Source organism: Electrona antarctica (genome assembly GCF_951216825.1).
Source record: "Electrona antarctica genome assembly, chromosome: 13".
Taxonomy (NCBI): Eukaryota; Metazoa; Chordata; class Actinopteri; order Myctophiformes; family Myctophidae; genus Electrona; species Electrona antarctica.
In genome coordinates this window covers 1790723-1807918 of record NC_136794.1, presented here as the reverse complement: position 1 = coordinate 1807918, position 17196 = coordinate 1790723, and the positions used below count along the sequence as shown (strand labels likewise).

Genomic DNA, 17196 nt, shown 5'->3' with positions numbered 1-17196 from the left:
GTCTGCAGGAGAGAGAGAGAGAGAGAGAGCTCCGTTTGGAAACAAAATGCCTCAAACCGTGAACATAAATTTAACATTGATTTTACACAATATTAAATCGAGGGTCCCAGAGATAGAAATGTCATTAAACGGGGGGGTCCGTAGCCTATTGCATGTCAAGCCGGGGGGGTCCTTGAAATTCTCTTATGAGGGGTTCCCTGGCATGAACGGGAACCCCTTCTGGTGTTTTAACCATTATTTTAAACTTTTATCTATTGAAAAATAGCAGATCTACAAGCTCATAGCGCGGCACCGAGCTTGTAGATCTGCTATTTTTTGAAAAATCGTGAAAATGTGTCGCAAATCTTTGAATATATATATATTCTTTCAGAGCGAACGTTTCTAACTCAAATCTTTGCTTCTGGGATTTCCCTGGAACAACTTTATTTTCAGATTGGGGTCCGCGGCCAATTACATATATTTTTGGGGGTCCTTGACATGAAATAGTTTGAACCACTGATATGAACGTTTTTCAGAAAACTGCCAGGATTTAAAACACATTTTGTAGAATCGTTCCCAGGTCTAAATGGGTTAAGAAAACAATGAAGATAAATGTAATGTTTGTGTTGAGGACTTAAACAAACATTATGTTGTAATTGATGTTGTAAGATGATAAGAGCGCCCCTCACTTCACACGGGAGTGATTTTTTTAACCCAAACTGAGTTAATAGCACAGGCAGACTCTTCACATACTAGAGCATGTCTGAAATAAGTGTCAGAGCTGAAATCGACATGTAAATATGAAATAAATTCCAGTCCAGTGAACCTTTCAAGCCTGTTTTCTCAACTCGCTGTTTTCTCTGCAAGACATTACTCTCTAAGCCATATCTCCAAAAGCGGTGGGTCAAACTGAACAACCAATGTCAATTTGAAGCTATGATTCCCTGCGGTCACATATGTGGAAAATATGTCCGTACATGGACAAATGTGTCTGTGGCAAGGACTTGGTCTTGTCAAATTGGCAAATGTTTGATTTGATTTTAATACACACCATTATATTTTGCTCATAAGACCCAATGAGTGAATATCAGTCTCCAGGTTTTCTTCAGAATATGTATGACACTGATTTACTATGACACTTATGGCAAATGGTAAATGGTGCATTTATATAGCGCCTTCATCCAAGGCGCTTTACATAGATTGTGCATTACATTCACCCATTCACACACACATTCATACACCGATTGCGGCGGAAGCCATGCAAGGTACCAACCAGCACATCGGGAGAAATGTGGGGTTCAGTGTCTTGCCCAAGGACACTTTGACATGTAGACAGGAGGAGCCGGGAATCGAACCGGCGATCCATGGATCATTGGACGACCTGCTCTACCTCCTGAGCCACAGTCGCCCCAATGGCACATTACGAGTCCAGCTAGTACTAGTGGTTCTCACATGTTTTATATGCAAAGACCCCCTTAACTCTGAGTGTACAAATGGACCCTTACGGGTCCATTTGGTTCCATTTGTACACCAGTGATAATCTGTTCATTATAGTGTTCTCTTCCCATTCTGTGAATGAGGCCTCATTTTGTAACTTAACCCATTTAGGCCCGACGTCGAAATAAAAAAAACGTTCGCTCTCAAAGAATTTATATTAGAAGATTTGCGCCGCATTTTTACGATTTTTCAAACATAGCAGACCTACAAGCTCGTAGCGCGCCACTCGGTGGCGCTCTATGAGCTTGTAGATCTGCTATTTTTCAATAGCTAAATTATAACATAGGCTAATGTTTAAAACACCAAAATAGGTTAATCAATCACAATGTTTTTGTTCATTGAGGTTATAGATTAAAATGTGACTTTATACTGTGTATTTCCTTTTTTTTAAGACTAGATTTTTTTCAGTCCCTGCTTGGCACTCAGATAGCACTTAGATAATAGCACTTTTTGTAGACTTAGATAGCATTTGATACAGACTTATAGCATGTTATGTAGACAGCACTAGAATCGCATTGTATGTACAGTAGTCATAGCACTTCATAGTACATATATAGCATAGCATAGTATAGTATGTATTAGGGATGTCCTGATACACTTTTTTCGTTTCCGATCCGATCCCGATACCTCAATTTCTGTGTTAGCCGATACCGATACCGAATACCGATACCAGTGTCGTGATCTCATGTTGTGTTTATAGCTATCTAGCTATATATCTCATGTTGTGTTTATAGCTATCTAGCTATATATCTCATGTTGTGTTTATAGCTATCTAGCTATATATCTCATGTTGTGTTTATAGCTATCTAGCTATATATCTCATGTTGTGTTTATAGCTATCTAGCTATATATCTCGTGTTGTGTTTATAGCAGACTCCTCACTCAAATGTGCACTTGCAGTATGGGCAACTCCAAATTAAGCAAACTCCACATGTTCCAACATTTTATTTACCTGCCATAGTGTCAACCCCTTACCAAGTTACCCCTGTGTCGGATCTGTGGTTAGACTGGCATATTCACCGATACCGATATGACCCGATATGACAAATAAGGGCCGATCCGATACTGTTCCCGATACCGATACTTAACCCTAACCATCTCTAGTATGTATAGTTTATATGTATAGTTTCATTATATAGATATCCCACTGTTTCGTTCTTAGCTTACGCATGTTTCATGATAACTACTTTTTATGTATGTGATGTATTGCCATGCTTTTTGTTCTTTGCTTAATGTAAATCACTCTGGATTACGAGCGTCTGATAAATGCCTAAATTGTAAATTGTACTCAAGCATCAAGGGTTGGATTGGAGAACAATTCTCACATACAGACTTTTAACTTGAACCCTTTTCACATTGGCCTGTTATAGCGCCACCAGCAGGTACATGTTTGCGGACGGACGGACGGACGGACGGACGGACGGACGGACGGACGGACGGACGGACGGACGGACGGACGGACAGACAGACAGACAGACAGACAGACAGACAGACAGACAGACAGACAGACAGACAGACATCTTATATGAGCATTAGTGAAAATAGGTGAAATACTCCTTTGAAGTAGGGCAGTGGCTCATTTCATCCCTTCATTACACATGCACACGGTCACACGGTCACACGTGCACGCGCACACACACACACACACACACACACACACACACACACACACACACACACACACACACACACACACACACACACACACACACACACACACACACACACACACACGCACACATGCACACACACCAGCCTGTTTTAGTTCCAGCAGAGAAGACATTGAGGCTATAGTAGCGTACTAGCGTTAGCGTACATGAGTTAACATCACGGTCACTTGGCCCTCACTAGCTTCACACGCTAACGTCATGATGTGTGTGTGTGTGTGTGTGTGTGTGTGTGTGTGCGTGCGTGCGTGCGTGCGTGCGTGCGTGCGTGCGTGCGTGCGTGCGTGCGTGCGTGCGAGAGAGAGAGCACCAGAACCAAGGACGTGTTTTAGATTAATTGGTTCTCAACCAGTGGTCCGGGGACCACCAGTGGTCCTTGAGGGGGATCCAGGTGGTCCCCATGCAGCTAAATGATGGAGAGCTGGTAACCAAATGGACCCTTGAGTGTGTAAAATGAAACCAAATGGACCCGGGTTTACACTCTCAAGAGTTAAATTATTGTAAAAAAAAGAATCTGCATTGCTTAATTTACAAGAAGTCTACACAAACTAGAGAACGCAGAGAATTGTTATTTTGATCAACCTTTGTCTGTTGTCTCTCCTAATGGTATACCGACATCAATACAGCGTGGAATTGTGGACAAAATCGTATCCAACGACAACAAAGTATTGTTTCGTTTTGGGTCCGAAAGGCTAAATGTCACCAAATGGTGGTTCCGTGGCTCAGATGCAGAATAACCGTGATTTGAAAATGGTTGAAAACCACTGTATTCAAGTTACAATGAGTTTGTATAGGAAGGGGGCGGGGCAGCATACTGAATCAAGCAACTTAACAACCGTCTGGGATGAAACACACGCCCGAGGAGACGATAAAATGTTTGTTTTTCTCTCTCTCGTTTTTTCCTTGTTTTTTTAAGCGAAATAACCCAACCCGAAAAAAAATAATAATATAGAAAATTTCTATAACGCTTGAATAGTTTGGTCTTCTGCCCCTGCAAGAGAACTCATGTCTTTATAAACGATTGTAAAACATAGATTGGTTACGTAACCAACAACAGCCAATTTAGCTGCTACAAACGTTATGCAAAGCTCGGCCAATTACAGCGGAAGTTAAGGTCTTATATAGCCTGATCAGCTCTGATCTGATGTAATGTCTGACGTAATGAAATCACACCCGGGTGAACTGGGTGACCGTAGCAACCATGCTCATTTTTTGAGCACAGACAGACAGACAGACAGACACGTAAACTAACAAAGCCAGTCGTAGGAGTGGTTTACACCACTCAAAAAGTGTGACAATAACTATAGTCCGTTTGCCCTTTGGGCAACCACACTAAATAGTTTAGGATGGGCGGCTCAGGGTACTCTCTCTCTCTCTCTCTCGCTCTCTCGACTCGGAGACATGCAGGCAGTCATTTCCTGCCGGAACAGGAAACAGGAAACAAAAAACTTCAATCCCTGGGCATGTGTCATCATGTGACATCACAACCCCGTCCGTGACATCACAACCATAGTCTGCAATCAGACAGACAGACAGACAGACAGACAGACAGACAGACAGACAGACAGACAGTGAATGAGAGAAAGACGGGTCGACAGACAGACAGACAGACAGACAGACAGACAGACAGACAGACAGACAGACAGACAGACAGACAGACAGACAGACAGTGAATGAGAGAAAGACGGGTCGACAGACAGACAGACAGACAGACAGACAGACAGACAGACAGACAGACAGACAGACAGACAGACAGACAGACAGACAGACAGACAGACAGACAGACAGACAGACAGGGTCCCTTCACGGGTTGTCCTCACAGTCAGCAGCATCATATCAAGCCCCTCCCCACAGAGAGATAAGCTGCATTTGCAGCGCGGTTCACACTATCAAATCTTATAATTCCTCATCATTAGCTGGATTCTCTCACATCCAGCTGTGCGTGTGTGTGTGTGTGTGTGTGTGTGTGTGTGTGTGTGTGTGTGTGTGTGTGTGTGTGTGTGTGTGTTAAGACAGAAACCTCCACTGTCTGCACTCTAGTCATACTTAAGACAACCATAATGTCTTGTCTCTGAATCTTCACTCAGAGACTCTTCTAGAATGTTCACGGCGTAGATATTTACAAATCACACCCGTGTGAAGTGAGGGGCGCTCTTGTATACATCATCATGCATCATCTCATATACTGGCCAATCAGCAGAGCTTTGATATCTTCTTAAGCGCCCTTATTGGCCAAGCGCTCCCACCGACATGCGATTGGTTAGTCGATGTGCTCGTTTACATGACGCAAATTTTGTTTTCCCTTCAACGTCAAAGCACTTAAAGGTATATTCAGTGATTTCACTTCATTCAAATATCACTTCTTTTTTTGTTTTGTTGTGATAATCCTCCCTACTATAGAGTGTGCTGACCATATAAGGAGTTCCTCCCTGTCCCCAGTTAACCCCTGGGGTAAAAAAAACCGTAGGTTTCGTTTTTGGCTATAGGTGGCCCAGTCTTCAATTCTTCATCCAATCAGGATAGAGAGGGGCCTTCCGCCAATCATGATCGAGCGGGGGCAGGCCTTGGTGTGTGTGCTGTTGGCCTGTTGCGTGTCCCGGTGTCCCCCCATTGTAGTGTGTGCATGTGCACATCTTGTTACCGGGGCAGACCGTTTTTTTCCCCCCAAATCACCTAAATCACTGAATGCTCCATGTTTTGATGTTTAATTTATGTCATATTTGGCAGAATTTTGACCTAATTTCTCCTTTCATTGTCAATGGCAACTATTGAGACGTGCGAGGACAACAGCTGTTTATAGAAAAATATATAGATGCCTCATTGGCCGCTGCAGTTCATTGGAGCGACCTCATTGGCCGCTGCAGTTCATTGGAGCGACCTCATTGGCCGCTGCAATTCAGGTGGAAGTCCAGCGGAAGTGGCGGAAGGCACGCTGCGTCGCTGCCACTCACGTGACTGCTGGCCAATCACAGCGCGTCTCAATTCAAGCCAAGGGAGCTTTGTTGGCATGAGAAAACAAACGTTTACATTGCCTCTGATTGGCCTACCGAACGTCCCCTTCCTTTTCGCGCACGCGGAAGCTTGGCAAACTTCTCCCTATGTTTCGCAAAAGAAATTTCGGGAAAGCTTGCCTCCATGTTGACTTCAAGAGAGACACACGGCCCAGAGCCGAAGGAGGCGTGTCTACCTTTCAGTGTCTGTGGAGATACAGACGGCCCAGAGCCGAAGGAGGCGTCTACCTTTCTATGTCTGTGGAGATACAGACGGCCCAGAGCCGAAGGAGGCGTGTCTACCTTTCAGTGTCTGTGGAGATACAGACGCCCCAGAGCCGAAGGAGGCGTCTACCTTTCTATGTCTATGGAGATACAGACGGCCCAGAGCCGAAGGAGGCGTCTACCTTTCAGTGTCTGTGGAGATACAGACGCCCCAGAGCCGAAGGAGGCGTCTACCTTTCTATGTCTGTGGAGATACAAACGCCCCAGAGCCGAAGGAGGCGTCTACCTTTCAGTGTCTGTGGAGATACAGACGCCCCAGAGCCGAAGGAGGCGTCTACCTTTCAGTGTCTGTAGATACAGACGGCCCAGAGCCGAAGGAGGAGTCTACCTTTCTATGTCTAAGGAGACACAGACGCCCCAGAGCCGAAGGAGGCGTCTACCTTTCTGTGTCTGTGGAGATACAGACGGCCCAGAGCCGAAGGAGGCGTCTACCTTTCAGTGTCTGTGGAGATAGACGCCCCAGAGCCGAAGGAGGCGTCTACCTTTCTGTGTCTGTGGAGATACAGACGGCCCAGAGCCGAAGGAGGCGTCTACCTTTCTACGTCTGTGGAGATACAGACGGCCCAGAGCCGAAGGAGGCGTCTACCTTTCTATGTCTACGGAGATACAGACGGCCCAGAGCCGAAGGAGGAGTCTATCTTTCTATGTCTAAGGAGATACAGACGGCCCAGAGCCGAAGGAGGCGTCTACCTTTCAGTGTCTGTGGAGATACAGACGCCCCAGAGCCGAAGGAGGCGTCTACCTTTCTATGTCTGTGGAGATACAGACGGCCCAGAGCCGAAGGAGGCGTCTACCTTTCAGTGTCTGTGGAGATACAGACGCCCCAGAGCCGAAGGAGGCGTCTACCTTTCTATGTCTGTGGAGATACAGACGGCCCAGAGCCGAAGGAGGCGTCTACCTTTCTACGTCTGTGGAGATACAGACGGCCCAGAGCCGAAGGAGGCGTCTACCTTTCAGTGTCTGTGGAGATACAGACGGCCCAGAGCCGAAGGAGGCGTCTACCTTTCAGTGTCTGTGGAGATACAGACGCCCCAGAGCCGAAGGAGGAGTCTATCTTTCTATGTCTGTGGAGATACAGACGGCCCAGAGCCGAAGGAGGCGTCTACCTTTCTATGTCTATAGAGATACAGACGATACAAAGGCCCCTGCCCCATGTGTCCATATATGGAGCTATAGCCTGTTCTGACATCATTCTGACGTCTGCATAGTAGACTCCAATATTTGGGAATGCCTGACGAAGAACTCCATATACGGGCATTAAAAGGGACACAGACATAATATCTGGGTGGGGCATGCATTTCCAACTTGCATCGTTCCAAGTAGGCCATACAGTGCCCAACGGGCACTCTAGTTGAGCAGAATGAGTAGAAAAATGTCCGCCCCGGGTGGAAAAATCTGCTCAAGTGCGCCCCCTACAGATCTGGCCTGTGGTGCTTTTCACAGTGGCCAGAGTGGTAGGGGGCGCACTTCAGTAAACGATAATGATTACTTTTCGTCAAAGCGTGGCCGTCTGTCACCAATTAACACTCTGTGTGTGTGCTGTCATTCCTTCACTGAAGTGGAGAGAGAGACACACACACACACACACACACACACACACACACAGAGAAAGACAGACAGACAGACAGAGAGAGAGAGAGAGAGAGAGAGAGAGAGAGAGAGACTGTGGAACGTAACGTAACGGTCCAACAGTCACCGTTACCGTCAGACAGACAGACAGACAGACAGACCGGCCTATAACAGTAACAGCGCCCTATAGCTTGTTACTGTGCATGCATTAGATTAGCACAGACCAGAAACACACACACACACACACACACACACACACACACACACACACACACACACACACATGACACAACAACCATCAGGGGCTTTCCTTACCGTTATGGAGCTGTCTGAATGTATTCCAACGGGAACAATTCGCGTTTTTTTCTTCCTTCTCCTCCCTCTCTCTCTCTCTCTCTCTCTCCCTCCCTCTCTCTCTCTCTCTCTCTCTCCTTATTCCTTAACGCAGCTGTTTTGGTGGAGAGATCCCAGTCAGGCTCCTCCTCCTCTTCCTCGGTCTTAAGGGTTTTCACGGTTTTATTGTTTAATGTCTCGAATCTTCATCTTGAGCTGAAAATGGATCTTCTCCTTTCTCGTCGCGCGCGCGCGTGTGTGTGTGTGTAGCCTACATATGAGCCTCATTATTCCTCCCAACATGAACACACACATCCATCCACCATGGCATGCAGCGGCAGCAGCCCTGGAGGGGAGGGGGAGGGGGGGGAGGAGACGAAAAAAAAACGAGAAAAAAAACGGGAGCGCGCATCCATGCCCTTTGCGCGCTCCCTGTGATGATGATGATGATGATGATGGGGCGAACGCCAGAAAATGTTAAAGGACCACTTCACCACTTTTCAACCTAACTTCATATAATTGGCCCTCACTAATCGCTATAATGTTCATTCATGATAAAAAAAAAATATCGTGTTGATATGGTGATGTAATGGTGATGTGAAACAAACGGTGCCAACACAAACATTAAACGCCATTAACAATAAAGAGACTATATGACGTAATGAGGCACGTTATGACGTAAATTTTCCCTTCATTGTCAATGGCGTTTTCAAAACAAACATGTACTGTACTGTACTGTACTGTACTGTACTGTACTGTACTGTACTGTACTGTACTGTACTGTACTGTACTGTACTGTACTGTACTGTACTGTACTGTACAAGCCCTCCTTCCTGGCCTGTTTGTGTCTGTGTCTGTGTGTAAGGCCGTGCAACAGTGACACTTGGTGGTGAACAAACGCTATAATGCTATTTTCGTGCTCGGACAGACCCAGGGACCCAGGGACAGACCCAGGGACACACGTAACTGTCTATTTACAATTTACAATTTAGGCATTTAGCAGACGCTCTTAATCCAGAGCGACTTATATTAAGCAATAACAAAACAGCATGGCAATACATCACATACATAAAAAGTAGGGGGCACGGTGGCTGTCGCCTCACAGCTAGAAGGTCCTGGGTTAGAATCCCGCTCGGGACGTTGTGGGTGCTGGCGGCATGTTTCCTCCTCCACGTCATCAGTGCCCATACCCGTGGCGAGGTTGGCGAAACGGCCTTTCTGTGTGGAGTTTGCATGTTCTCCCCGTGTCCCCTAGGGTACGTACCCTCACAAAAAACATGCAGTAATCCTGGTCTCTAAACTGCCTCCCCCTGGCCAGCCGGGGCGCCTGATGGAGGAGAAAGGAACTGGTTGGAATAACGTGTTCCTTCCACGCGCTACGTCCAACCAGGGACGTAAATATTGAAGATATTTTATAGGGTTTTGTCTCTGAGATGTATATAGTGGAGTAGAAGTAAAAGTAGTGGAAATTGGAAATACTAAAGCAAAGTACAAAATACCTAAAAAATGTGGCCTACTTGAGTACAGTCCTTAAGTATGTAAGAAAATGTACTTAACCCATTCAGGGCGGGTGTTTTGGTGTTTTAAGCATAATGTCGTCACCTTATTAAACTAATTGCCTAAGTCATTTTTTCAAGGTTTTCAGGAAACACAAAAAACTGTGCCAAATGTAGAATATATTATATTTCTTAATTATTTCAATTCCAAAAAATATGAAAAAATATGACTATTGACATACAAATAAAGGTGTATGTCAATCATGTAACATGTAAGGATAAAATGACTTAGGCCAATATCTGAACATGCCATTTTAACTTAGGCAATTATAAACCTTATTTAGGCCAATTTACTTCTGCAGTAAGTGACTTAGGCAAAATGTTTTTATTCCAATTATTTTTAATAGACCATGGTTTAGGGTCAGCCACAGAGTGTTTAAAATAATATCAGAGCACAAAGACATTTGATATTGAAGGGGAGTGAATGGGAGTGAATGGGTAGTGAATGGGAGTGAATGGGAGTGAATGGGACTGAATGGGAGTGAATGGGAGGTACTGTAACTATGGGACTGATACTATGGGAGTGAATGGGAGTGAATGGGAGGTACTGTTACTATATGGGACTGATACTATGGGAGTGAATGGGACTGAATGGGAGGGAATGGGACTGAATGGGACTGAATGGGAGGTAGTTACTATGGGAGTGAATGGGAGGTACTGTTACTTTGGGACTGATACTATGGGAGTGAATGGGATTTAATGGGAGTGAATGGGGGTGAATGGGACTGAATGGGAGTGAATGGGAGGTACTGTTACTATGGGACTGATACTATGGGAGTGAATGGGAGTGAATGGGAGGTACTGTTACTATGGGACTGATGCTATGGGAGTGAATGGGAGTGAATGGGAGGTACTGTTACTATGGGACTGATACTATGGGAGTGAATGGGAGTGAATGGGATTTAATGGGACTGAATGGGAGTGAATGGGAGTGAACGGGAGTGAATGGGAGTGAATGGGACTGAATGGGAGTGAATGGGAGGTACTGTTACTATGTGACTGATACTATGGGAGTGAATGGGACTGAATGGGAGTGAATGGGACTGAATGGGAGTGAATGTGATGAATGGGAGGTACTGTTACTATGGGACTGTTACTATGGGAGTGAATGGGACTGAATGGGAGTGAATGGGAGTGACAGTCCCATATACAGTACCTCCCATTCACTCCCACTCACTCCCATGCACTCCTATTCAGTCCCATTCACTCCAATTCACTCCCATTCAGTCCCATTCACTCCCATTCACTCCTATTCAGTCCCATTCACTCCCATTGACTCCCATTCACTGCCATTCACTCCCTTTCACTCTGAATGGGAGTGAATGGGATGAATGGGAGTGACAGTCCCATAGTAACAGTAGCTCCCATTCACTCCCATTCAGTCCCATTCACTCCCATTCAGTCCCATTCACTCCCATTCACTTCCATTCAGTCCCATTCAGTCCAGTTCACTCCCATTCACTCCCATAGTAACAGTACCTCCAATTCACTCCCATTCACTCCCATTCAGTCCAGTTCACTCCCATTCACTCCCATAGTAACAGTACCTCCAATTCACTCCCATTCACTCCCATAGTATCAGTCCCATAGTAACAGTACCTCCCATTCACTCCGATTCACTCCGATTCACTCCCATTCACTCCCATTCACTCCCATAGTAACACTCCCATAGTAACAGTACCTCCCATTCACTCACATTCAGTCCCATAATTCCCATTCACTCCCATAGTAACAGTCCCATAGTAACAGTACCTCCCTTTCACTCCCATTCAGTCACATTCAGTCCCATTCAGTCCCATTCACTCCCATTCTATCAGTCCCATAGTAACAGTACCTCCCATTCACTCCCATTCACTCCCATTCACTCCCATAGTATCAGTCACATAGTAACAGTACCTCCCATTCACTCCCATTTAGTCCCATTCACTCCCATTCAGTCCCATAGTAACAGTACCTCCCATTCAGTCCCATTCAGTCCCATTCACTCCCATTCACTCCCATAGTATCAGTCCCATAGTAACAGTACCTCCCATTCAGTCCCATTCAGTCCCATTCACTCCCATTCACTCCCATAGTATCAGTCACATAGTAACAGTACCTCCCATTCACTCCCATTTAGAGTGAATGGGAGGTACTGTTACTATGGGACTGTTACTATGGGAGTGAATGGGACTGAATAGGAGTGAATGGGAGTGACAGTCCCATATACAGTACCTCCCATTCACTCCCACTCACTCCCATGCACTCCTATTCAGTCCCATTCACTCCAATTCACTCCCATTCAGTCCCATTCACTCCCATTCACTCCTATTCAGTCCCATTCACTCCCATTGACTCCCATTCACTGCCATTCACTCCCTTTCACTCTGAATGGGAGTGAATGGGATGAATGGGAGTGACAGTCCCATAGTAACAGTAGCTCCCATTCACTCCCATTCAGTCCCATTCAGTCCCATTCACTCCCATTCAGTCCCATTCACTCCCATTCACTTCCATTCAGTCCCATTCAGTCCAGTTCACTCCCATTCACTCCCATAGTAACAGTACCTCCAATTCACTCCCATTCACTCCCATAGTAACAGTACCTCCAATTCACTCCCATAGTATCAGTCCCATAGTAACAGTACCTCCCATTCACTCCGATTCACTCCGATTCAGTCCCATTCACTTCCATTCACTCCCATTCAGTCCCATTCACTCCCATTCATTCCCATTCACTCCCATTCACTCCCATTCACTCCCATTCAGTCCCATTCACTCCCATTCAGTCCCATTCACTCCCATAGTAACACTCCCATAGTAACAGTACCTCCCATTCACTCACATTCAGTCCCATAACTCCCATTCACTCCCATAGTAACAGTCCCATAGTAACAGTCCCATAGTAACAGTACCTCCCATTCACTCACATTCAGTCCCATAACTCCCATTCACTCCCATAGTAACAGTCCCATAGTAACAGTCCCATAGTAACAGTACCTCCCTTTCACTCCCATTCAGTCACATTCAGTCCCATTCACTCCCATTCACTCCCATTATATCAGTCCCATAGTAACAGTACCTCCCATTCACTCCCATTCAGTCCCATTCACTCCCATTCACTCCCATTCACTCCCATAGTATCAGTCACATAGTAACAGTACCTCCCATTCACTCCCATTTAGTCCCATTCACTCCCATTCAGTCCCATAGTAACAGTCCCATAGTAACAGTACCTCCCATTCAGTCCCATTATATCAGTCCCATAGTAACAGTACCTCCCATTCAGTCCCATTCACTCCCATAGTATCAGTCACATAGTAACAGTACCTCCCATTCACTCCCATTTAGTCCCATTCACTCCCATTCAGTCCCATAGTAACAGTCCCATAGTAACAGTACCTCCCATTCAGTCCCATTCACTCCCATAGTATCAGTCCCATAGTAACAGTACCTCCCATTCACTCCCGTTCACTCATATTCACTCCCATTCACTCCCATAGTATCAGTCCCATAAACAGTACCTCCCATTCAGTCCCATTCACTCCCATTCAGTCCCATTCTATCAGTCCCATAGTAACAGTACCTCCCATTCACTCCCATTCACTCCCATTCACTCCCATTTTGAAAGGTGTGTTAAAATGGCCTAAGTCACATTTTATTATGACTTAAATAAAATGGCCTAAGTCTCACTCTTGACATAGGCCATTTTTGTAATAGGGTGTAACAGGAAGGCCTTTTACGTTAGGGCTTAGGCGATTTTACCAGAGGTGGCCAGCATCACCAGGAGTTGATTTAGGCCAAAAACTCATTTTCGGCAAAAAATGACTTAGGCCATTAGTTTAATAAGGTGACAATGTTATACTTTAGCTATTGAAAAAAAACAGCAATTTTTGATAAATCGTGAAAATGTGCCTCAAATCTTTGAATATATAGGTGGTTACAGAGTGAACGTTTTTAACTCTAATCTTTGCTTCTGGGGCGGTCCCTGGAACAACATATTTTCAGATGGGGGTCGGTGGCCAATTAGGCTACATATAATTGTTGGGGTACTTGACATGAAATATTGAGCACCACTGATATAGAAACATAGGGTTTTCAGATCAGATCTGCTTCACGAGTTGTCATTCCACGCATCAAACACACAGTGTCGCTGTTGCCTTGATCTGTGCTTTTCACTGCCGCTGTGTCTGTTTTGACCAGAGCCCGGAACCTGTCCTTAATTACTTAATCACCTGTTATCACTTTGTGTCTGATTGTCCAGAGGTAACCATGTCCTTCAGGGCCGGTTCTAGGCATAAAGCAATATAAGCGGTCGCTTAGGGCCACAAGCCGTGTTGTTTTTGGCAGCAAATTGTGATTTTAGTTTTAGTCATAGTCTCTTGAATAGTATTTAGTTTCCGTCACATTTTAGTCGACTAAATCGACAGTTGATTTAGTCGACTAAAATGTATTTTGGCGGGCCTTGACGCAGTCGTAACGGCTGATTTTACTCATTTTAGCACGACGCGTTGTGAGCTTGTAGATCGGCTATTTTGAGCATGCAACCAATTGTAAAATGAATTATACTGGATCTCTTGTCCACTAGTCCCTTCCTAACATTTCAGTCTAGTTTTTATTTATCAGTTTTCGTCATCATAGCTTATAGACAGTCTTCATTTATAGTTTCCATTTAGTTTTCGTCAGTGGAAAAAGGTAGTCGACGAACATTCTTCGTCATAATTTCAGTCGACAAAATCAACAACCACTGAGGTCACATCACAGGGAGAAGATTTCCACATATCGGAATACTGATATATTATTGATTTCAGCTGTTACAATTCCAAATAACTGGCGGCCTGGATGTGGCCCCCACCTTCACTTAATGCGGCCCGCATACTGATATATTATTAATTTCAGCTGTTACAATTCCAAACATGCAAACATGACTCGCTTTAATTGCTTCTATAGTCCTTTTTTATGTCCAATGTATTTGCATTTAAGTTCATAAAGTTAACATACCGTAACTTCGTAAGAACATATAAATGTATTTGAAATTAAATAAAAAATGTAATTTGCAGGATTCCAATTCAGAAATACCGGTAGCTAAAAATAATTCAGGATTCCAATTAAAAATGAGCAAACATAACAGACCTACGAACGAGCTCAAAACACATCGCAGTTTGAGCTTGTAGATCAGCTATTTTTGACTACCGGTATATGCATTGTGGCCCTCTGGAGTGGGGCCTGGAACAACATGTTTTCAAATGGGGGTCAAATACAGATAATTCTGCATGACGCTCCTTGACATGAAATAGTTTGAGCACCACTGACACAGAAACATAAGGTTTTAGAAGACATTTTGTAGAATCCGGTCTCAGGTCTAAACAGTTAAAATGTCCTTAGTTACTTTACACCGCTGGTTGTGAGACATGATGTACATGATGTGCGTTCCTGTAAAATCCTGTCATGCCATTTTAATCATTGTCTGTAATCAGTCATCACGTGTGTACACACACGTACGCACGCACGCACACTCGCCACACAAACACACGGCGCACACGCTCAGGCACGCACGCCATGCACGCACATGCTGTTTTCGAATCACCTTTCTTTGTTTACAGATACCGGCACCGCTGTGGAGAGGTGGGCGGTGGAACAGGTAGAACTCGATATCCTCCTTCACCTCAAGTGATGACCCGATAATTTTCAACGTTTTTAACTCAATCTTTGCTTCCTGGGGGGTGTCCCTGCATGGAACAACATATTTTCAGATGGGGGTCCGTGGACAAACACAGATCATTCTGGGGGTCCTTGACATGAAAAAGGTTGAGCACCACTGATATAGAAACATGGGGTTTTTCAGAAAACTTTTAGGATTTTAGAAGACTTAAAGACTTGATGTCATATTCGACTCCCTGGAGATTTTAGTTAAAAAACGCTCTGAAAGAATATATATTCAAAGATTTGCACCACATTTTCACGATTCTTCAAAAATAGCTAAAGTTTATAATAATGGTTAAAACACCAAAAGGGGTTCCCGCCCAAAATGGGTTAAAACACATCTACTGTATAGCAGGAAAAATGGACAATGAGAGAGCTTTACAACAGAAAGCCAACTATTAGTGCTCAACATCAGCAAGAGTAGCCTACATGTTACCATGACCTTGTGAAGAATTCCTGTTGTTTTATTGGCTATATAGAGGTGTCTATTTGTACGTCTCTAAATATTCTTGTAAACAAGTGTATAATGCTTTATTGGGTCGTCCACTCACAGTTAACAGTCTTTGTATTGAGTTGTGCTTGAAATGTACTGTAATTCTGCAAACTGTTAATACATATTTCAATCAATCAAACCGACGAGAATCTGTATGCCGGAATATTCAGGGTGAGCGACAAAATAGCAGCCAGGAGAATGAGACTGTAGCAGGACATGTAGCTGCCAAAGACACCAGGAGCTGCCAGCCAGCAAACTGGTGCTGTGGGAACCAACACATGGCGGGCACCGGTCACGATGGACGTCCCATACTAACATATGTGGAATGTACTCAAGATAGATGCAGGAGCGCAAACAGAGGCGGACTTACCGTTGGGCTAGGGTGGGCTGCAGCCCGGGGGGCCCCGACTAGGGGGGCCCCCGGAAATAAATAAATATATATATATATATATATTGTTTTTTATTATAAAATTGAAATCCAATTCAAGTGAAATGTGTGTATAGTTATTGTATTTAGTTGTATTATGGTTAAACCATTGAGAGCTTCCGCCTGCCTGCCTGCCTGCCTGCCTGCCTGCCTGCCTGCCTCTCTTTTTAGGGGCCTGGGTACCCCAAAATTAAAACAAAATAGCCCAAATCTTTTTTGGGCGGGACGCGCGGCTCTGCCCTCAGCAAGGTAAATCCGGCTCTGAGCGCAAAGCACCAACGAGCTGGCCGGATGTATGGAGAACCGGGATGACTGGAAGTGCTGATGGAGGGCTTGTCTGAGGACCACCTAGAGAGAGAGAGAGAGGACTGACTATTTCGGACTGAGGCCAAAAAGGCCTTCCAAATCCTGACCTATACGTTTTTTGAAAAACATTTTTCTAATTTCTTTAATACTGTATACATACTTGTACAGAACCCCAAAAGGGGTTCCCGTCCAGAAGGGTTAGAAGAACACTTGTGAGCTTGTAGATCGGCTATTTTCAGCAAGTCTAAGAACAGTCATTACGACGGCATCAAGGCCCGCCACAATACATTTTAGTCGACTAAATCAACTGTAGATTTAGTAGACTAAAATCTTATGATACATTCCAGGTGAGTAAAAGGTGACTAAAACTAAATGAAAACTATTCAAGAGACTAAAATCACTAAAAAACTAA

The 17196-nt window shown here is 44.6% G+C and overlaps 1 protein-coding gene across 1 annotated transcript in view; it reads right to left on the bottom strand.

Moving 5' to 3' along the window:
- Positions 1-8649, bottom strand: part of LOC306935512 (ras-associated and pleckstrin homology domains-containing protein 1-like) — a 55907-nt gene extending 47258 nt beyond the window's left edge. The window contains 1 exon segment of the mRNA XM_079518613.1: positions 8303-8649. The gene's annotated coding sequence lies outside the window, so the exon portion shown is untranslated.
- Between the last annotated feature and the right edge of the window lie 8547 nt (positions 8650-17196).